The following is a 23,434-nucleotide window of genomic DNA, read 5'->3' as shown; positions in this document are numbered from 1 at the left end:
ATTTCCAGAGAACTCTGATTCTACATTCTCTCAAAGCTGGACAAGAGGCGGCCAGGAAGCAAGGTGATCATTTCAAGGGGTTTTATGTGGGACAAAGAAGCCAACCCCATATACAACTCCCCTGACCCCCTAAAAGCAAGAGAAAGAGGAAGGCAAGGGCCTGCTGGAGACACACAATTTCAGGACAGGCCTTGGTCTTTCCATGCACACGGCCCTCATGCTGACAGAGCAGAGACCACCCAGCAACCCTGCTCTCAAGGCCCTGGGAATACCTGACCCCATCACAACCCAGGGGTCTCTCCCTAGTGGTTCTCTTTATTATTTAACTCTTCTGCTTTCCCCAGAGGCTGAAAGTAAGACCAAGTTTTATTAAAACAAAGACTATCACACAGAAAGTTTTAAAAAGTTTAAAGCCCAATTGAGAAAGGTCAAACAGAGTTTTGTTTATTACATTTTTGCTTCACTTGAATATTGAGTTTCATGGTCTGGTGAGGGCCCTGTTTTGACCCTATTTTCATAGTCATTCCATATAAAAGTAATGTAACTTTTTCCACAACTTTTACTCCCAGTAGGATAAAGATGAAGGTGTGTTGTGGTTTTTTTTTTGGGGGGGGGGGGGGAGCAGGATACACATTTCTGTTATCTATATTGTAAATACTAGTGTTGGTAACTAAACTCTCCTGCTTGCTGGGGATATCAGCTTGTCCACATCCTGGTGGACAGGAATTCTATTTGCAATGCTTCTAAATAGCTAACCAGCCATCCTCTTAGCTGCTAAAGCTAACAGAAGTCTGGCTGATGACTCCATCTCCCTAGAGCACCAACCCCCCGGGGCAGTCAGCATAGTCTCATACAGGTTTGTTCCCAGATGTCGTACAGGTGCACTCTGAGAGTACACACAATAGCCAAACACAGCTTTGATTCTAGTTGTGCAGTAATTATTTCAACCCGCACACACACCAAACTTGTACCTTTGTAAATGTTGTCAATTAGGAATTAGGATAAGACCAAATTAAAATGCATGATAAATTATATATAAATAATACATTCTTATTAAAACAAGAATAAATTTGAAGAAAAATATGTTAAGTAACTAATACAAGTAGCAATAGGAAAATGGCAAAAACTATGCATGAAGTTTGGAAAATACTGATCTGCTTTAAAAGAAAAAAGTCCTGCCAAGATTCAAAGAGCTGTGGTTCTACGGCTGCCTGTGTCCTTGGGGATCCTCCACATTCCTTCCCTGGGCAGCCATTGCTAGAAGAAGGACAGCAGCGGAGCTGACAGGGTCAGGGCAGGATGACAAGTGCAAAATCTTCTAAAAGAGAACACAAGGGCTTTTTGCCTTCAATTAAGGTGTGGCTTCTGTCCACCTGAGTCTCATGGACCAATATAGTTTTGACACATACACCGAAAGGGTAATAGACTGAAAGCTTAAACCTCCGTAGAAGCTCCCGGAGCTGTGGCAAGTCATCCTGCCAAGCTTGTAGGCAATGACCTCCCGAGGTCTGCTTGGTGGTGGGCGAGGGACAGTAGATGGTGGCGCCCCAACAACACATACCGGTGAGGCCTGGAATCTGATCTCAGTGACAACCATGCCCAAGATTCCCAGGAAGAGAGAACGCTCCAAGGTCATTCATCGTTAGACTCTCAAGACCACTTCTGAGCTGAGCAGAAGCAAATGACCAGCATCTCTGGTTGAGCAACTATCTTGTTTTAACCTGTCAGTCTCATCCTGGGGTTTGTCATGTGCCTTGAGAAAGCAAGCTTGAAGGCTGAAACACGAAAGCCTGATTGGCTCAGAGATTGGAAGAGGAGAATAACACCAGGTGGGCAAGTTAGGTTTCCCAGAGAAGACCTTTTTTTTCACCTTATATACTATTGTTGACACATTATTGACTGGCAGATTTCTGCAGAAACAAATTCCTGTGGCGTGAATAAATCTCCAGTCAATAATGTGTTAAGTAACTGCCCACCATCCATAATAAACAGAGAATGTCTGCCTGCCCCCTAAAAAATGCCCCTGTCCTAATCCCCAGAACCTGTGAATATGTTGCCTTACATGGCCAAGCGGAATTAAAGCTGCCCACGAAGCGTGCAGGGTGGGGATGGGTGACTTAGGGGAAGGGGATGCAGAGGTACAAGCTACCAGTTATAAAAGTCACAGGATGTAATGTACAGCACAGGGAGTGTAATCAATAACATGATAACAACTCTGGATGGTACATAATCTATAAAAAATATTGACTCACTATGCTGTGCATCTGAAAGTAATATTTTAGGTCAACTATACTTCAGTTAAAAAGAAAACACAAAGTTGTATCTGGAATTAAGGTTGCCAACAGGATGATACTGAGAAGACGAGACTGGATTATGCAAGCGGGTCCATAAGGGACCTTACATGTGGACTCTGTCAAAGTCACAAGAGTCAATGTCTAACAAGCATCAGGACAGACAGATTTTTAAGATGGAAGAAGGCCACCAGTAAGGATGGCAGGCAGACTCCAGAAGCTGGAAAAGGCAAGTCAGCATTCTCCCCCAGACCCTCCAGAAAAGAACGCAGCCCTCCTAGCCATGAATTTAGTCCAGAGAGGCTTTGTATTAGCCTCCTATCGCTGCTGTAACAAATGACCACAAACCCAGTGGCTTAAAACAACAGAGATCTATTCTTTCAAACTTCTACAGTCCCGAAGTCCTAAAAACATTTCATTAGGAGGAAACCAGGGTGTCAGGAGGGCCCTACTTGCCCCCACCCCCACCCGCCACCCAGAGGCCTAAGAGAGAATTTGTTGCCCAGCTCCTCCAGCTTCTGGGGACTGCAAGCGCCCCTTGGCTTGTGGCTGCATCAGGCCAAGCTCTGCCCCCACACACTCTGCCTTCTCCTCTCCTGTCTCTGGGTCATGTTCTCCTGACTCTCTGTGATAAGGGTATTTGTGATGGCATTTAAGGCCCATCTTAATAATCCAGGATAACGTGCCCATGTTGAGATGCTTAGCTTGTATCTGCAAAGTCTCTGTCTCTTTCCGTATTTGTTATTGTTCAGTCACTAAGTCGTGTCCAACTCTGCGACCCTATGGACTGCAGCACACCGTGCCTCCCTGTCCCTTACCATCGCCTGGAGTTCACCCAGGTTCATGTCCATTGACTCAGGGATGCTACCCAACCATCTCATCCTCTACCACCCTCTTCTCCTTTTGCCTTCAATCCTTCCCAGCATCAGAGTCTTTCCATATAAGGTACTGTTTATAAGGTCTAAGAGTCAGAGCCTACAATGTGTGGAGGGCATTATTCAGCCTACCACAGACCCACTGCAGACTTCTGACCTCCGAACCTTAAGATAAATGTGTGCTGTTTTAGGTCACCAAGTATGGTCACTTGTTACAGTAGCAATAATAGGAAACTAATAAGCTCCTATCTCTCAAATGTGGGCTACAGATGAGGAGACAGCCTGGATGAGGGAAAGGAGCTAGCCCATCCCTACTAGTCACATCCTGGGCTGGGGGGGAGCTTTGCATCTAAAGATGACACCCCTCTCACCCCACCAGATGTGAAAGACTATTAAGATTCCACAGCACGTGGCCAACAGAAGCTTCAGAAATCACCCTTCTCTCTTTCCTTTCAGCTACTGCAAGGTTCTTAAATAAACTTTATGGTAATTCATAACGCAAAGCTTAGGGGCGAGAAAAGAACTGCCATTCATTTCCAGGAATTCCTCTATCATATAATGAGTAGGCTCCATCCACAAATGTCAACGGGTTTTGCTCACAAAGCCAATAATCCTTACCACAAATATAAGATAATATAAGACCTTGAAGGACTGTATCCCTCAATTAGGAACAGCCTCTTCTGATAGCTTTCCTATCCTTGCAGGGCCGGAACATCACACTTTCAAGCACCCATTCATCACTGTTCTTTCTCAGGAAAGGTTACACTGCTAAATGTCTGTCATCTCTGCAGGGGTTTCTGTTTGCAGAATTGCGCCTTCTCACTGATCAGCCTTTAGGACACTACAGCAATTCCCGGGCGGATCCTATCCCAGGATTCACCATGCTGGCACACCCATAGGTTCTGTCTCCAGCCCTGTCCTCTCTGGGTTCTCTCCCTCAGTGAGTGTACCCTGTTCACAACCTCAGATCCATGTACCCAGCCTTGACCCTTGCCTGAGAGAGTTCCAGTTCCAAACGTCCAAATGCCTCCTCCACTTAAATGTTTAGAATCTCCCCAATTTGCCGGTCCCCAAACAGAGCTGCTAGTTGCACACAGAAGCACCCATCGGCTTCATAAATGCCACCGCCATCCACCGAGAGCTCTGATGAAACCCACAGCTTTCACATTCACGATCTCTCCATTCCTTCTTGCCCCTCATATTTAATTCATCAGCAAGTCTACCAGCTCTGTCTCCAATATTTTTCCCAAGGCTGAATTATTTTTCAATCCAGTCCAAGCTCCCCCCCACATCCCAATCTGACTGTGTGTGTCTGTCAGTTGCTCAGTGGTGTCTGACTCTTTGTGACCCCATGAACTGTAGCCTGCCAGGCTTCTCTGTCCATGCGATTTTCCCGGCAAGAATACTGGAATGAGCTGCCATTTCCTCCTCCAGGGGATCTTCCCCACCAGGGGATCAAACAAGGGTCCCCTGCATTGCAGGTGGATTCTTTACCATCTGAGTCACCCAAGGTAGGCCCATTCAGACTACAGCTATTGGCTACCAGCTGGTCCTCCTGCCCCAGGCACCATTGCCTCCAAGCTGACCCTCCAACCTCCTTGGGGCCGTTGGTCATCTTTCTAAATTAGAAATCCAATCCACCCCGCACTGTGAAACTGGCTTCGGGCTACACACAAATTCACACTTGACCTTGATCCTGAGGCAATCTGGCCACTGCCTAGCCTGCAGCCTCTCTGCCCCTCTGCTCACATGCACACACACTAGCCTCTGTCCTCATCTGGAACATGAAAGGTTTATCCCACCTCCGAGCCTGGGTGCCTGCTGCCCCCAACCTGACCCATCCTCCAGATCTTCTCATGACTGTCCTCTTCCACGCTGAGGCCTCACCTCAAAAGTTTAAGACCTGAGCACAGAGAAAAAGACCCTTCAGTCACCCATTTCTCTCCTACCCTACTCTGTTCTCTTCGGAACAGAGTACCTGAATAGGTCTTCACTGTCTGTGGATACAGTGGGGTGCCCTTCTGGGGGAATGCCTGCTCACAGAGGGCAGGACTCTTTACCACGGTCTCCCCAGTACCTGGCATGTCTTGGGGACACAAGAAATACTTGGTCACAAGCTTGCTAAGGGTTTTACAATCCAGTCGTGTCCGACTCTTTGTGACCCCATGGACTATACAGTCCATGGAGTTCTCCAGACCAGAATACTGGAGTGGGTAGTCTTTCCCTTCTCCAGGGGATCTTCCCAACCCAGGGATCGAACCCCGGTCTCGCACATTGCGAGTGGATTCTTTATCAGCTGAGCCATCACAGAAGCCCTTACAATCCAAGGGTAATATCAAACCATCTTAGTCTCTTTTAGCTTTATTTTTTTTTACACTATTTTCCCTTTTCTTTAAATTGAAGTATAAAAGACTCACAATGCTATCTTTGTTTCAGATGTACAGCAAAGTGATTCAGCTTTATATATATAGATCTATTCTTTTACAGATTCTTTTCCATTATAGGTTATTACAAGATACTGAATATAGTCTCCTGTGCTACAAAGTAGGTCCTGTTGATTATCTAATTTATACACATTAATAGTAATGTGTATGTTAATCCCAAACTCCCAATTTATCCAGTCTCTTTGAGGAAGAATGATTTCCTGGGTTCCAACAGGAAAGGCACCAAGAGCCCCCTCCCACACAACATTTCGCATCCCCTTTCCCGGCTCCTCTGCCTTCCTACATTGTGTCCCATTCTCTACTTTCTACCAGCTAGCTGGCTTCCTAACCTTTCACTTTACATTGTTTCTGCTTCTTCATAGAGCTCAGTGGGTCACTATACTTGCTAACAACAAAGCTTTCTCTTACATCTCTCAATTCCTCTTCCTGGGAGACCATGTCCCTGGCCTGAATATAGAACCAGAGCACCCAGGCAGAACTAGGAGTTCTAGTAATGAGATGAAGAAATCCTCCCAACAGTAGTGGGACCAAATGCATCTCCATTCATCCTCCCTGAAAAGATGAGTACGTGACCACAGGATCCTCCCAAAAGGGTGGGAGGGGTGTCAAACTCAGCAGATGGTGGGAATCACGAGGACATGTGAAATGAGAATGAAGATTAGGAGAGAAACGAATCTCTGTGTAAACAACGTGATTCATTAAGAAAAATTAAGCAGTGCAAGGACACGTCTGATTCTTCCTTAAATGCCTGTACAAAGGCTCGCTCTTTGGTGGAAGGCTTCCTCTTGGCCAACGTACAACAACTCCAATTTGTGCTAGGTAGTAAACGCGCTAGAAGCTTTTGCTCAAATCAGAGCTAATGCCTACAACATGCCTGCAAGGGAACTAAAACCTCCCTTTTCAGGAGAAGGAAAAGATGTTCATGATGGCGTAAGGACAGTTTATCCAGGAGGCATGACATGTATGGTATCGAGGGCCTGTGAAGCTTTTAGGGGCCATGAAAACGCTTTCATGTTTTGTTTTGTTCTTTAATAAGAAGGAAAAAGTGAATAGAGTTTACCCTGAATGAAATCATTAAAATATATGCAATGCATTAAAATTAATGCAATCATTAAAATTTTCAGTATTTTCACAGAGGAAGGGATCTGTTAAACTCAATGTACCTAGGGCCCTCGAGAGTCCTAGGGTGACTCCGAAGCGGTGGAGTGATGTACCGACGGTCACTAGAAGCGAAGAGCTGAGAAAAGGCCAGACCAGCCCTGCTTTCTTTCAGAACACCACTCTTACTTTTAATGTCTCATGGACCCTGAAAACTCCCAGGCTTTAAAATGTCTACATCACTTCTTGGAAATGCATTTTTTTCAATGCAAGAATCAAGGAGCTATATAACACAGGGAACTATATTCAACATCCTGTGATAAACCATATGGAAAAGAATATGAAAAAGAATGTATGTGTGTGTGTGTGTATAGACAGATATATCTATCTCTCTCTGTATATATATATAAAATCACTTTGCTGTACCACAGAGGATGAGATGGTAAAACAGCATCAGTGACTCAATGGACATGAATTTGATCAAACTCTGGGAGACAGTAGAGGACAGAGGAGCCTTGTGTGCTGCAGTCCAAGGGGTTGCAAAGAGTCAGACACAACTGAGCAAATGAAAAACAACAACAAGAAATTAACACAATTAACAAAATTAACACAAACACTTTGTAAATCAACTATACTTCAATAAAATGAATTTAGAAAAATCATAGACCTAGAAATATACCTTTCAGGACTCACCAAATATCAGACCATTCCTCCTGTGCTTGAAAGAGGAGGAGTTCGTAACATATTAAAACAAGTAGGCTCTGAGTGTTCCTATCCCCAGGACTTTCTTCAGGGAATGCTTAAGGCAAATAAAGACTGAGTTTCAAACAACTTGTCTCAAAGCTTGTCCTGGGACTAATAACTGCCCTGCGATGATGAGGCATACTCCTTAAAAATGTAGATTCCAAGGCCCTGGGGCTTCCCTGGCATGTCAGACAGGAAAGAATCCACCTGCAATGCAGGAGATGGGTTTGATCCCTCAGTGGGGAGAAACCCTTGGAGAAGGGAATGGCAACACACTCTTGTATTCTTGCCTAGAGAATTCCACGGGCAGAGGAGCCTGGCAAACTACAGTCCATGGGGTTGTAAAGAGTAGGAAGAACATGACTGAGCAACAAATACTTTCGCCTTTACACTCTCCAGGGCCCCACCCCCAGACCTGCAGAACCATCTGGGTTAGAGCCTAGAAATCTGCATTATAAACAAGTACCGCAGGGGAGTCTGATCTGCTGTGGAGATTAAGACGCACTGGGTAGGAGCCCAGATGGGGACAAACAACTCCTTGCACAGTTTCAACATCTTCTAAATTTTTGCAGAACACAACTGCTATGTACAATGAACCAAGACTTACTTTGCTTTCTCTCAACTTTACCACAAGCTACTAAGCATGTAATTAAAAAAAAAAAAATCGTATCACTGATGACAAAACCACTCCTGGAATATGAGTCACCCAATCAACCAGGTACTTAGGGTTGTTAGATTTATTGGTGATATCACCAGTACCTACAGGGATCTGACAATGTCATCTCAACTCATTAGTTGGGTCCAAGCATTTAGATAATGAAATACCTATTTGAGGATGCACTACTTTCATTTCTTTTTCACATTAGTTAGGAAGTTGCACTGATTTTTTTCCCTCCAATTATGTGTGCTGCTAAGTTCTATCATCTGTGACTTGCACTACACATGGCAAAGAGAACAGGACAAAATAGCTGTTATAGGAGGAGACAATGGGCCTTATAGATTAAAATTTAACTAAAAAAGATTCTGGCTAAAAGGTACTCTGAGATGTTGCTGCCAGTGTCACAAGGAGGGGAGGTCCCAAAGGACACTGCCCAGCCATCCACTTACCCACATACAGAAAAGAAAAAAACAGTGAGCAGGGCCCTGGGAACTGGCAGCCAAAGCAGATACCTACAGCAGCACCTCCATCCAGGAACTGAGCCCTGGGCCAGCCACAAGGTAGACAAGCTGTGTGAAAAAACAATAAACATACAATTCTGGCACGAGGATGCTGGGGCAGGAGGCAGGGGATGGGAGAAAGAGGAACAGAGAGATATGAGTTCCTGGCAAGTCCAAGTCCTTGGGTTGGATGGTTTCAAAGTTATTCAATAACAACACAATAGCAACAATAATAATAATGCTATGTGACCAGTTGCATGTATTCATTAGTATCAGTCAACTACTGTATCATAGAAAGGAAAATGATTAACCTAGCAATAGCACCAAACCCTGGCAGCTTGCATGATGGACAAGAAGCAACATATTAGCACAGAGTCCTTTAAGCCTGAGAACTCATTGGCAGCTTCTGAGAGGGATGGTGAGTAGTCACTGTTCTCATATTAATAAAAAGAAAAAAAAAAAAAAAAAAAAACCAGCAGCAGCAGGCACTTGGCACAAGGAGCGCGGCCTTCTGAGCACCGTGTCAGGCAGATAAAGATGCTGGCGCCCAGCGGCCACCAAGGCCACCATTCTCCTTCCTCATTAGCATCGTGCAGCTGTTACCTCACTAGACAGTAACACCCGCTCTGGGGGATCTGACAAGCACAGGTCACCCTGAAGGCGAGGGCAGAGAAGGAGCCGAAGACAAATCAGAGAAATTGTTTCACCCTGACTGGAGCTGTCACAGGTTGACTAGACACAGCAGAAGATGGCGACTTCTTTTCCGAGGGCCTCCGGAGGATTCAAAAGGGCACTGGACTGCCTGCTCTTCCCCCCTCCCTCCCCATCACCTCATCTTTCCTAATAGTTGGTTCCCTAACGTAGAAGGATATGAAAACAGGAGAGAGGGGAAAATAATTTGCTGCTCGTGGCCAAAACCTAAGAGAGGAATCTTCTTCCCATACGCTATTCCATCATCGCAGAAGAGCGGACAAGTCCCTCTTTGGTGCCCCCCAAAAGACACATCTTTGTGCCCCCACTGACCCCTGGTCCTGCCTTTACATGATCATTTAAGACTTCACTGTACCTACTGATTCACAGATGCACCTGCCCAACTATGTCAGAGAGGACTCAAGACAGCAAAGACCACATCCTTTCCATTTTTCAGAAACAGCACCAGGAGTAAGATCAGGCACAAAGCAGGTCTTAAATAAAAGTAATTGAACAAATAAGTACAACAGATAAGCTCCCCCAAACTGAAGAATAAATCCATTATTTGTGTGTTCAAATTCCAAAGTACCTTGTGGAACACCTAGGCACTGACGTGACATAAAGTCCATGACTATGCATTTTATTATCCTATATCACACATGACCTTTAAAGTCTTTATGAGCCCTAGTGATAACTGACAGGAACAGAAGAGGAGGAGATAGAAAACTCTAGGCACAGCCCCAGATGGGGACAGAAAAGGAAAGGACGGTTGAGAAAGCCGGCCACAGCTCCCAGAATGTGGAGACCCACAATCTGCTCCAGGAACTTCTTTATTCAACTTCTTTTTTCTCTCCCTCCAGATTCCAGAGTCAAGAAGGAGCATCAGCTAATATGCCAACACAGGGACAGATAGGCAGTCAGGGATTGGCCTGAACTCACCTTCCCACGGCAGCTCCACGAGTCAAGATGATCACCAAGTACAGCTTCTGCAGTGGCAGATGAAGCCCTTGTTAGGATGGAGTTATCAAGGAATGGAGAATGGCATGGCATGTCACTTCTAGGAAGGATATCAAGTATATAACCTGGCACGTGCATCTCAATGCCCACATACAAGTAGGGAACTCAGCCTATTGGCCCTGACGGAAATGTGAGGTTGTTGGCACAGACTTCCTTAGTAGGGCCCGTCTTCCTTATTCCAATGATGCCCATTACACTGCAGGGAAAATTCGCAGCTCCTTACCCTGGCTATATGCAGACTATCTCGATCAGCCACCTCCCCACCCTCATGTCATCCCACTCCTCACTCCCTGCCCCCATCTTTGGCAATGAGAACAAGGCCTACTGCATGGTAAGTGCTTAACTATTCCCTCATGAATAAATAAATGGACAAGGGCTAATGGTCAACAGAGATGACATTGAAGGACACTTGACCTGTACCAAATTGGGTTTATCTGATTACAATTAGAGAGGGAAGGTCAAAGAGAGGCAAAATAGAAAAGAGAGGGAGACCAGTGGCATTGCTAATTGGCAAGGACGGCCCTGGTCCAGGGGCAACAGCTGTGTCCCTGAGAAGGCAGCAACGCCGCAAAGACGAGAGAAATTTCCAGAAGGACTCACAAAGGAAGCCGATGTCAGGGGACCTCCAAACAGCCCTGTCTGAAGCATTCAGGCTGAAAGCTACACTCCCTTGGCAGAAAATCTGTTGAAATCCTTCAGGCATGACTATTAACAGTGTCCTTATCAAGGTCAGTCACCCACATATTTCTGGAACACTTTCCCCGAATTGTGACTTTCTCAGCCCTTATTGGCGGAGGAGGGAAGAGGGCCAGAGGATCAGCTAAAACAATCATCTTTGTCCAAATAAAAGGCTAATAGCTATGTGCAAAGTCTTACATAATCAACTCTTCGTTTCAGAGAAGTTTACCTAAGACAGAGAAAACAAACTCTCAGGTATCCCAGAAACACACTTCTAGTCAACCGCTTTAATGATGCATGAAATGTTATCTTTGCCAGACTACAGAAGTTCCTTGTGGGCAAGAATGTTCAATTCTGCTATCTGCTCCATTTCAACAAAAGCATCACGCAGTAGGTACCCCAATCAACACCAGCCTCCCTTAAACCAGCAGGGCCAATGAGCAACAATGGATATCAGCCATTATGCAGAGCCATTTCCTAAGCAGAGGATTTTCTGGGTCACCTTTCCAAAGTTTAAAGTTCAAATAGTAAGGGAGGAGAATAAAAAAGCAAAGGAGTCCAGGTAAACCCTAAGAAAATCCTGAATGACTAAGGGAACAAAATCACAGAATGAATATCTGAATGATCAAACAGTTGGGGAAAAAAAATCACAGAATAAAGACATGAAAGAGTTGTTAGGCCAGTGTGCAGAATGGCGTAAAAGTCATCATGTTTCTCTCAACAGAGGTTTAATCCTCCAGTCCCCACAAAGTGAATGGAACAAAGAGGTACAGGCTACTGTTTTTAGAAAAAGAAAACAGAGCATGCAAACAAAAGACAGCTGCAGCCAGCCCTGAAATGCCAGCTTCCATCAGAAACAGAGGAAAAGTGGCTTTATGTCAAAGCTGGTCCCACAGCTTCAGCCACTTGACCCTGACTCCCTCCAAGAATTCAGTCCCATCCCACCAGATTTTGTCTCATGAGATACACAACCTTCTGAGTCCTACGAGCAAGCAGGAAAACATACTGTCTTCCTGTGGAAGGCGGAGGATGGGGGGCAAAGAAGTGTAGTTAAGAAAGGAAGGGAATTTGCTTCTCTAAGATTCTAGCCAAATTACGTGCAAAAGATTTCCCTAACGAAACACTGGCACAGTCTAAAACCTCCAGAACGGAGTTTAATGTTTACTTTCCAATCTATCACCAATTTTGGAAGATCTGAAAGTATTTAATTTCCCTGAAATGGTACACATGCAACATTTCCTGGTGTGTTCATTTTTACCTTCTGTTAACCAAAATGTTTTAAGACAACTTAATATGCCATAAGAATACATTTCAAGGGAGCCTGGGAGCTGCACACAAGTATCATTCATTCAGAAAATAAACTTTTGTCTCTTGAAAACTTACTGAGCATCAGAGACAGACCAGCACTTTGCACTTACCAGTTAAGCTGTAATACAAACCCCTCAGTAGAAGGGGAAATGAGATGCAGTTCACGAGAGTTGTAAGTAGTTATGGGAAAGGTTACAAAGCAATGGGTCCCAAACCTGGCCCATTGTTAAGTCCACACAGAGGCGGTGTTGCTTAAATGTCCATTTCTGGGCATCAGCCTGAGAACCTGCTAGAGCTGGTCTACTGTGGTGGATCGCAAGAACCCACAAATTTAACCAACCTCTCCTTCATGTGATCACAAGGCAGGTTTGGGAGCAGCTGCTATAGGAAACACGGCAAGGGTGAGCTGACTGTGCTCACCCACACCATGTAACCTCAAAGTCTATAGGCAGCTTTGGACCAAAATGCCCACAAGATCTCATTAACTCAGCCACTTTGGAGGGAGTCCAGATGGCCCAAGACAGCTCAGCTTTCCATCCAGCTGGACTCTGGAGCAAAGGGAGTACTCCTGAACACTTCCTGGGCATTGCTGCCAATAGCTTGGCAGTTCTGAAGAACGCTGGGTCAGAATGCTAGAAATCTTCAGAGCAAGATATGTGCATGTCTGCCTTGGCACTTGTATTGCCCATAATGGTGAAGGTCACAGAGGGCAGCTGGAAGTCAACTAGAAGGCTCAGGGAGTTGGAAGAGGCAGACGGAGAGGGTAAGGCCTGTTTCATTTTTCACTCGAAGAAAGTAGGCTGTGGCTAGCCTTCTTGATGACTCAGGGGTTAAAGAACCTTTTATTTGTAGTTATCAACAGTTTCAGCTGCAGAGGACAAGGTCTCAATAGGGCTATGATGGACTGCAAATGTTCACCCCCAACCATTCTCCACTCATTCCAAAGACTCAGAAACTGAGCAGAGCACCAGGATCTCCTGCAGCAGGTGGCAAGGGTAAGAGGAGAAGAAATGTGTGCAACTTCTGGGACACTAACTCCCCTTGCCCTTCCTCCCACACTCTATCCTCCCTTGTTCTTGTTTAGTCGCTAAGTTGTCTGACTCTTTGTGACCCCCATGGACTGTAGCCCATCAGGCTCCTCTGTCCATGGGATTTTCCAGGCAAGAATACTGGGGTGGGTTGCCATTTTCTTCTCCAGGGGATCTTTCCCTACCCAGGGATTGAAACCATGTTTCTTGCATTGCAAGCCAATTCTTTACCACTGAGCTACCAGGGCCAAATGACAGAGAGAAGCCCTGGAGATGCAGCCCAGTGGAAGGAGTTCAGGCCCTTTAGCATAAGAGAAGTGCTGTTCTAGCCAGCTTGAGTAAAAATCACTGCAGATGGTGACTGCAGCCATGAAATTAAAAGACGCTTGCTCCTTGGAAGAAAAGCTATGACCAACCTAAACAGCATATTAAAAAGCAGGGACATTACTTTGCCAAAAAAGGTCTGTTTAGTCAAAGCTGTGATTTTTCTAGTCATGTGTGGATATGAGAGATGGACTATAAAGAAAGCTTAGCAAAGAACTGATGCCTTTGAACTGCGGTGCTGGAGAAGATTCTTGAGAGTCCTTTGGACTGCAAGGAGATCCAACCAGTCTATCCTAAAGGAAATCAGTCCTGAATATTCACTGGAAGGACTGATGCTGAAACTGAAACTCCAATACTTTGGCCACCTGATACGAAGAACTGACTCACTGGAAAAAAAGACCCTGATGCTGGGAAAGATTGAAGGCAGGAAGAGGGGGTACGATAGAGGATGAGATGGTTGAATGGCATCACTGATTCAATGGACATGAGTTTGAGCAAGTTCCAGGAGTTGGTGATGGACAGGGAAGCCTGGTATGCTGCAGTCCATGGGTTCGCAAAGAGCTGGACACGACAGACTGAACTGAATGGAAACTCTGGGTTGTTTAAGTCACTACTGTTTTGCGTTAAAGCAGCTCCTCATGTATTCTAATACAAGGGCTTTCTTTCCTACATGGAACACAAAAACTACTGCTCAGAAAATGATCCCTTCATACTCCCTTTTCCTCCTCAGACAGACATTACCATCTTCAGCAACAAAGGATAGCTAGTTAAGGTCAGGAGACTCAGAAATCTCCCTTTAATCCCCAACATCAAACTTTTTACGTGCTAGACACACCTGAAAAAAAAAAAGAAAACCTTTCATCTTCTACCCAACTAATGTCTCAATCTACCTTCTGAAGTGAATTTTCTAACAGTAATTACTATGTAAACTATTCACCATTTCTGAAACAAGTCTACTATCACTTCTCCAACGCTAATGGTGTTCCGCCTACCTGAAAGGCCCTTCCTGACCTGGAAATTCCTCCATATCAGTGCCAATTTCAAATGCAGAAATGTCCCCATTCCTAAGGGCTTAGAGGACTTTTTAAAAAATGGATTGGAGCATATTGTGGTAAACATGCCTGTTAATCCTCAAGGCTGTTGGGTGCTTGATATCAAGAACAGCTGGCTCGTCTTTGTAACCCCATCGCCATCGCCAACCCCATGCATGTCAGTACCTAGCATGGTATGAATGAATTAAATATCTGGGGAACTAATGAATAAACGTGTTGAATTAATTGTGTTAAGGCTATCTTGAAAATAATTTCAAAATTGTTGAAAATTCAAAAGCAGAGCATATGCCTTAAGGAAATTTCCATGTAAATCAAATAACCACAAGTATTTCCCTTAAATTATTCAATATTATACCTTAGTCTCTTAAGGTAGGCAACTCAGATTTTAAAGGATCATGGTGGAGTTAAAGATCCATGGCACTTATGAGCAACAACTATCATTTATTAAAAGCTGTACTTAATGGAAAGACAATTTTGCACCAACTAGAAAAACAGGTAGCACAATAAGAAGTCTGAGTGGCCATATTTTTTTTCAATGATCCTTTCGCTTTGAAAGCAGATCCTACATTGACTCAAAAACATACACACATTAAATAATGTTTTTAAAAGTCCCATTAGATAGTATATAGATTTGTTTTTACCTAAAGATCTGAAGGAAAAAAAGTATATACACATTCCATGCTAGCACTTGAGCATCGGAAATAACAGCCTAAGTTCTCTCTTTTCAAAGATAAGGAGCAGTATTTTCACAAACACCAAGAATAGGTCATGGATCACAATTCCCAAGTACAAGGCAAATCTGGACCAAGTCTATGCTCAGTAGAAATTTCCACTTTTGTGACTTGCTTACAACATGACTTGGGGACTAAGCAAATGTCTAACTAAAGGTTGAAGAACAATATCGGCAATGAGAAAATTTGACTCTCAAATCACACCACATTCAGAATATAAAACAGGACCCTGAGGGGACCTACCTAAAATGATAAACCTGAGGGAAAAGTTACTTCAAATTCTGTAAGGATCATTGAAGCCTTTTATCCTGGAGTTTCTGAAAAATAAAGCAGGTAATTCTTAAGCTCACAGCATTTTAAAACTGGAGGGACCTTCAAGACCATTCACTCTAGACGCCCAGATATATTCAATGACTTTCTGGGCGGTGGATGGATGAACCTAGAAGCTGTCAAACAGAGTGAAGGAAGTCAGAAAGAGAAAAACAAATATCATATATTAACACATACACATGGAATCTAGAAAAATGTTACCAATGAGCCCATCTGCAGGGCAGGAGTAGAGACACGGCACAGAGAGCAGAGTTGTGGACACAGCAGGGGAAGAAGAAAGTGGGACAGATGGAGACAGCAGCACTGACACATAGACACTACCATCTGTAGAACAGATAACCAGTGGGAAGCCGCTGCATGCCACAGGAGCCCAGCCCGGCGCTCTGGGACGACCTAGAGGGTGGGATGCTGGGGGGATGGGGGAGGACCAAGAAGGAGGGGGTCCATGTGTGCTTACGGCTGACTCATGCTCATGGGCAGCAGAAACCAACACAACACTGTAAAACAATTATCCTCTCATTAGAAATACATAAAAAATTTAAAAATGACTCGCTGGCGAACACAAGCCAGTGACGGGCATAGCAAAGCCTAGACTCCCCAATCCTCAAAGATCTAACCCAGGGTCTCTCAGCACGGCATAAAGAATAAAGACGACTCCTTAACAAAACCTACACAGAGAAAACCAACTCCAGGCAAGGAGATAACCCAGTCCATTCAGAAGTTCATCTTAAAACACACACACACACTAAGCATTCAATACAGCAACAATTACAGACATTAAAAAGCCTCCAGGCAAATCTTACATTGGGATTCACTTAATGCAGCAGGTATTTACTAGGAATTAAAAAATGAGTGAAGCTAAAGGAAACACATTCCAACAGAGTTCACAGTAACTGAAGGAAACAGAGGGGCCTACATACATAAATTACAAAACCACATGCTTCATCCCATATGGGAGATAAAAACAGAGTATTATGGGACATTTCTGACTCCATGATTAAATGTTTATTTGAATCTTTCTTCCCTCTGTAATTTCTAGGGTAATGTCTAGAAAATTATACTCTAAGCTAAGTGAATAAGATGCAAGAAGTTACAGACAATGCCCAGACTAAAATCAAAAGACTCTTTCAGAACCTTTGAAAAGACAAATTGAATCTTTCTCCAGAAGAGGAAATTCATCCTTGAAACTTTTTTCTAAGTCAAGTTTAAAAACATTGAGGGTATTGCATTTGTGGAAGACTAACAAGGACTCAATTCTAGTACAATATCTTCTAATCAGATTTAGGTCACCTTCTCGGGTGGGTGAGAAATAAACCTGAACCACTGACAGGAATATTCCAAGTAGGCGTTGTCTTGAAGGTCAACAAAGTCCATTATGCATGACCCCAACATCAACTATGTTCTGGGGAAATTTGAGGTCAGAGACCACAAAAATAAAATAGACATATGACCTTCACTTCCAGAACCACTAATAAAATACTGGAAGATACTAAGTACTTGAGCAATTGACTCAGATCAGAGAGAAAAGATTTGTGAATACTGGTAAAAGAGCTCCCAACTTCAGCTCTCTCTCTGACTTCCTGAAGCAAGGGTCTTGTTGGGGTTGCATGGACCATCCAAACCACAAAATACCAACCAATATCAAGGAGAGGAATAAATGCTCACAGAAGACCTCCCACCAGGGCCTTCACCAGAGAAGAAAGTGAGGGCAGCACAGAAGAATGCTCACTAGAAGGGCTGGTGAATGAGCCAGGATTTCAGAATCCACTTAAGTGACTGGAGCAAAACTGTATTGCAGAGGGATCTATACCTCCTGGAGAACAGGAAGAATTCGTGTGGGCAGGACCAAAACATTTGGATTCTAAACATGCCCCATCATTTATTACATATTTTTAATGCCAAAAATATTTTGTATTGAGGTATAGCTGATTAGCAATGTTGTGGTAGTTTCAGGCGAATAGTGAAGGGACTCAGGCACACAGATACACGTATCCTTTCTCCCCTAAACCCGCCTTCCATCCAGGCTGGCCCACAACATTGAGCAGAGTTCCATGTGCTATACAATAGGTCACTGTTGATTATCCCTTTTAAAAAAGGCAGCATGTACCTGACCTTCCCAAACTCCCTAACTGTCCCTCCTTTCCCCACTCATTGGCCATCACAAGTTTGTTTCTTAAGTCTGTGAGTCTGTTTTGTAAAAGTTCATTTGTATCATTTATTTTCCGATTCCACATATAAGGGATGTCATACAATATTTCTCCTTCTCTGTCGAACTTAACTTCACTCAGTTGACACACTCTAGGCCTGTCCATGTTGCTGCGCTTATTGCATATTTTGTGAGCAAAAGTTCTGAGTGACTCAAATGTTCATTTTTACTGCACAGCACCCAGAAAGTCATATCTTCTTCAAGCTGTTGACCAATTATGGGGTGAACTTAAGACGTAAGAGTCTACATACACACACTAGTGTATATAAATAGATAACCAACAGACCTACTGTGTAGCACAGTGAACTCTACTCAATATTCTGTAATAACCAAATGGAAAAAGAATCTTAAAAGGAATATATAGACATGTATAGACATAAAACTGAATCACTATCCTGTACGCCTGAAACTCATACAATATTGTAGATCAACTATATTTCAATTAAAAAAAAACTTTTTAAGAGTTCATATTCTACCCTGCCTCCAAAGTTGTACCAGGAATGAGTGACAGAGAATGGACGTGGAACACTGCAACAGAAGTGATATTATAACTACCTGCAGCATTTTTCTGGCCCTGTTCACACTGATACCTACTCGCATACTATTCTACTGAAGGCAGCAAAACTGTATTTTAATGCTACCCTTGCAGATAACTCTGAGAAAAAAAATGTACTTTCCCCAGAAGTTGGCACATGTGTTTATTTACGGAGACATATCTATACAACACTAGCAATAAAACTAATTCAACTTCTGGGAACCAGAGAGTCGATGTCACCTCTATCTCCTTCCCAAAATTCCATGAGGGAGAGGGGGAAAAAAAAAAAAGCAAATTGCCACTGGCAGAGTCTTGTGTTTAAGGTGCACAGAACGATTCAAGAGCAAGTCAAGGTTTCCCAGCAAATGCCTATTCATTTACCCAGTAGGAGGTGCCACGCCATCTGGCACTCACGTCCAGTGAAAGATATATTGCTCAGGATCAATGCTGAGCAGCGAGCAAGTTTATTTTTATCCCTTTCATGCGCAAAACTACAAGGACATAAATGTCTGCGTTAGACACGCCAAAAAAGACTTAACGAGACTGGAAAATGGAATCCAAAAATGGGATCTGGCAGAAACCAGCTTTCATGGAACTTGATTAAATAACACCCTCCTCCCGACGCTGAGGAATCCCAACAAACCCCTCAACAACTCAGCCAGAGACTCCCCAGGAGTGGAAGGAAGGGGAGACAGCGCTGCAGCCACTGATGTCAAAGGACTTGAAGGGGCGCACATCCCAGCCGGGACTCTGGGCACCTCAGCCTGAGTGCAAGGCCAGCCACGGGGGAGGGTCAGCCCATCACTGGGCACTCCGTGATCTTCTCCCTCTGGGGCTCTTTGAGTCCCCCAGAACCAACCAGGATCTTCTTCTTCCAAGTGAAGTTACTACCTTTTTCTTTAACAGAAACATTATGTTTCTCATGCCGAAAATGTACTCAGTGCCAAATCATCAGAAAAGCACAAATCAAGTTAAAAACTCAGTTCTCACATCACCACTCACATATCAACCGCCACGATTTTGGTGTATTTCATATATACACAGAGAATGTGCGGATACACATATATATGTATCACGAAAACAATATTATATTTGCTTTCTTATAGACTGGTTTTATGGGCTACCCAGGTGGCTCAGTGGTAAAGAATCCGCCAGGCAATGCAGGAGACACAGGAGAGGTATGTTTGATTTCTGGGAGGATTCCAGGGAGGATCCCCTGGAGGAGGAAATGGCAACTCACTCCAGTATTCTTGCCTGGGCAATTCCATGGACAGAGGAGCCTGGCGGGCTACAGTCCATGGGGTCACAAAGAGACACAGCTGTGCACACACAGAGCCTGCTTTTCTATCTTAATGACACATTTTAAGTGTTTTCTCAGGATAACAAATATCTTTAGACCACAATTTAAAAGGTAAATAGTACTCCACCATAATACCACCCTAAAGGAAATCAACCCTGAATATTCACTGGAAGGACTGACGCTGAAGCTTCAATACTCTGGCCACATGATGCGAATCGCTGGAAAAGACCCTGATGCTGGGAAAGATTAAAGGCAAAGAAGGGGATGGCAGAGGATGAGGTGGTTAGACAGCGTCACCGACTCAGTAGACATGAATCTGAGCAAACCCTGGGAGAGCGTGAAGGACAGAGGAGCCTTACAGGCTGCAGTCCAGAGTGTCACGAAGAGTTGGACATGACTTAGCAACTGAACATCAACAACAATTGGGCATTTATCTTTCTCCCAGTTTTTCTTTGTTAGAAAATAATGCAACAACAAAATGTTTCTCACTCCTATCCTCGCAATTTCAGATACTACCTCAGAAAAAAGGGATAACTAGATGAAATAAAAGCATTTTTAGGCTTTTGATATAGTAATATTACCACATTTTCTTTCAGAAAAGTTATGCCAACCTATACTCCCCACTAACAAGGTACACGGATGCTCCAATACCCAGTGGTCTCAAACTTTTTATTATCTAGATTTTATTATCACTTAAAAAATGAGTTACCAATCAGTGAGGTGTACCTGACTACTGATAATAACAACAGTAATAATAATAATACAATAATGACATTCACCAGGCACTTACTGTCTACCAGGCACCGTTCTAAGAGGTTTACATGTGTGAAGTGTGGCAATATTCTTGACCCCACTGTATGGATGGGGAAAATGAGGTACAGGAAGGTGAGGTCATCTGCCAACGTGTAACTGGAGGAGCTGGGAGTTTGAATCCATGTGATCTAGTTCCAGAGTCCAGGCTCTTAATCACTAGACCATACAACCACACAGGGAACTATCAGGAAGAAGGAGAGAAAAGATAAGATTAACATCCGGTGGATGGATCACTGGAAATACCTCTGGCCTGTCACACCCTGACCTTTATTCACATGTTCAGTTATCACCATTGGTGGGGTGGTCCCATAAGTGACAAACTAGAGCTGTCTGTTCTAACAAACTAAATCTGAGAACAAACTATGTACTTCCTACTGGCTCACTCATTAAAGTGACTGTGTTTATTTTTTTGACATGTAACTATTTGCCCGGTCACACCAGCCACATAAAAGGAAGTGGCTTACTTGTCTCCTTGTGTAATAAGGTATTTGGGATTCGGTAATTTCACTTGTGGGTAGAGAGATAACCCTAAAGTACTGAAAGTAAGAACTGGACCAGATATATCTGAACACCTGTGTTCACAGCAGAATTGCTCACAACAACCAAATGGTGGAAGCAACTCAAGACTTCATTGACAAAGGAATGGATGAACAAAATACGGTATACATGTGCAATGGAATAGTATTTAGCCTTAAATGGGAAGAAGATTCCGGCACGTGCTACAGTATAGATGAACCTTGAAAACATTAAGCCAAACAAAAGCAGTCAGTACAAAAGGAGAAATATTGTAGGATTCCACTTCTGTGAAGCACCTAAAACAGGCAAAGGCAAAGAGACAAAAAGAAGAATGGTGGTTGCCAGGGGCTGGAGGTGGCTGCCAGGGGCTGGTTGCCAGGGCCTGGGGTGGTTGCCAGCAACTGGGGGCAGTCAAAGGAAGCAGGGGTTGTTCTTTAATGGGTACAGAGTTTCAGGTGGGAAGATGAAACAGTTCTGGAGATGAATAGCAGGCAAGGTTACACAGTGATGGGAAAGTACTTAATGACACAGCTGTACATTTAGAAATGGTTTACACGATACCTTTTATGTTATATGTACTTAACCACAATTGAAAAAAAAAAAATTTGGAAGCAAAGGGCCTCCTATGAGCTTTGTATCTAGTTAGGATGCTTCAGCCACTCAGGCCCTCATCAGATCCCCATAAACCTTTCTGGGAAAGGCTACCCAACAGAAGTTGAGAGGGAGTACAAATGCTTAGGAGATGGAAATGCTTCTAGAAACACTCAGTCTTAAACTGCAGGGAAGAACTTGCACTGACTTCCACAAAAGTGAGCAGTCTGAATACCAAAAGAAAAAAATGGGATTCCAAAGGATGGACTATAAAACCACACCTGTACAGGAATCAAAGAACCAATGGGAAAATGAGGTGAGCATTCCCTGATAACTGCTGAGGATAACAAGCACAACCACAGGAAAGGTGTTCCCACTAGCCTGTAGATCAGCAAACCTCAGGTCTCCAGTGGCCTAGAACATCAGGTGCAGAAAAACTGCCCATCCACAAGTCAGGTTTGGAGTACACTCTGGGAGTCAGGAAGATAGCTTCTGAACACTCAGCAACTCACTGCATTCACACAGCATCACAGAATAGTTTTAGAAAGACTCAAATGCAGAACTGTTGTCTTTGTGACTTATTTAATAGAAGGTCACTATAACATTCCCAAAGACAGCTTAATCACCATGAGACTATATAAAGCTCTTCTAAAGAAAGGAAAGCTAGCACTATCAAGGCTAATCACACATTACTGCCTAACCATAAACCCAACTCTACAGACACAGAATTAGACAGACAACATCAAGACAATGGCTGGGCTCACCTCCCAGGCCACTATCTTATATCTTGCTAACTCAAATATAATCCCCCCTTATACAATAAAGAATTTGACTGATCTTAGTCCTTGGTTCTTGAAAGGGAGACTATAAATCCTTGGCATTTCCTGAGTAACAGAAGTGTCTTTGTTATTCACGAGCTCCCTGGATCACAGCTGAGGTTATCTAAGACAAGAAGACTCAGATTGGAGGCTGATCATCAGTAAAACCAACCATGTGATTAGAGAGGTGGGGCTTTGAGGCAGCCCAATCCTGAGAAGAGGAGGAAGGCTGGAGATTGAATCATTGGCCATGTGGATGGACTCAATCAATCATGCCACCATAATGAAACCCCAATATACTCTCTGGACACCAGACTCAGTGAAGCTTGCCGGCTGGTGAATACAATGATGAGCTGGAAGGTGACAAACCCTAATTTCACAAACAGAGGATGTGAAAGAGGCGTTTGGAAGCCTCTCAGGCTGTGCCTGTGTCTCTTTATTTGGATAGTCTTGATCTACGTCCTTTAAAATTAAACTCCAGGCAAGAATACTGGAGTGGGTAGCCATTCCCTTCTCCAGGGGATCTTCCCTACCCAGGGATTGAACCTGAGTCTCCTGCATTACAGGGAGATTCTCTATTATCTGAGCCACCAGGGAAGCCTGATCTATATCCTTTAAAATTAAACTCTAATCTTCAGTATAGAACTTCCTTGAGTTCTCAATCATTCCAGAAAATTACTGAACCTGAGGAGTCACGAGAAGCCCCAGACTTGGCAGCCAGTCAGAAGCGTTAGTGGTTTAGGGGCCCCAGTTGTAGTTGGCATCTGAAGGATGCACCAACTCCAGGTGGTCAGTATCAGAACTGTAACTAAGTGGCATTAACACAGTCCTCCCAACACACATTCCCAACTGACTCAAGTGCTATACACTGGTTCAACACTGCAGTC

At 43.8% G+C, this 23,434-nt stretch overlaps 1 protein-coding gene across 5 annotated transcripts in view; it reads right to left on the bottom strand.

Annotated features, from left to right (window-relative positions):
• MGAT5 (alpha-1,6-mannosylglycoprotein 6-beta-N-acetylglucosaminyltransferase) overlaps window positions 1–23,434 on the bottom strand; it is a 394,309-nt gene that overhangs the window by 288,879 nt on the left and 81,996 nt on the right. Inside the window, exon 3 of one of the 5 annotated variants that reach the window (XM_065927827.1) lies at window positions 10,240–10,286. The exons of the other annotated variants lie outside the window; for them this stretch is intronic. The gene's annotated coding sequence lies outside the window, so the exon portion shown is untranslated. The remainder of the gene's footprint in view (window positions 1–10,239; window positions 10,287–23,434) is intronic. 5 annotated transcript variants of the gene reach the window in all.

Source organism: Muntiacus reevesi, chromosome 3 (assembly GCF_963930625.1).
Source record: "Muntiacus reevesi chromosome 3, mMunRee1.1, whole genome shotgun sequence".
In the NCBI taxonomy this organism is placed as follows: domain Eukaryota; kingdom Metazoa; phylum Chordata; class Mammalia; order Artiodactyla; family Cervidae; genus Muntiacus; species Muntiacus reevesi.
The sequence above is the reverse complement of the archived record's forward strand: the minus strand, read 5'-3'. Positions and strand labels throughout refer to the sequence as shown.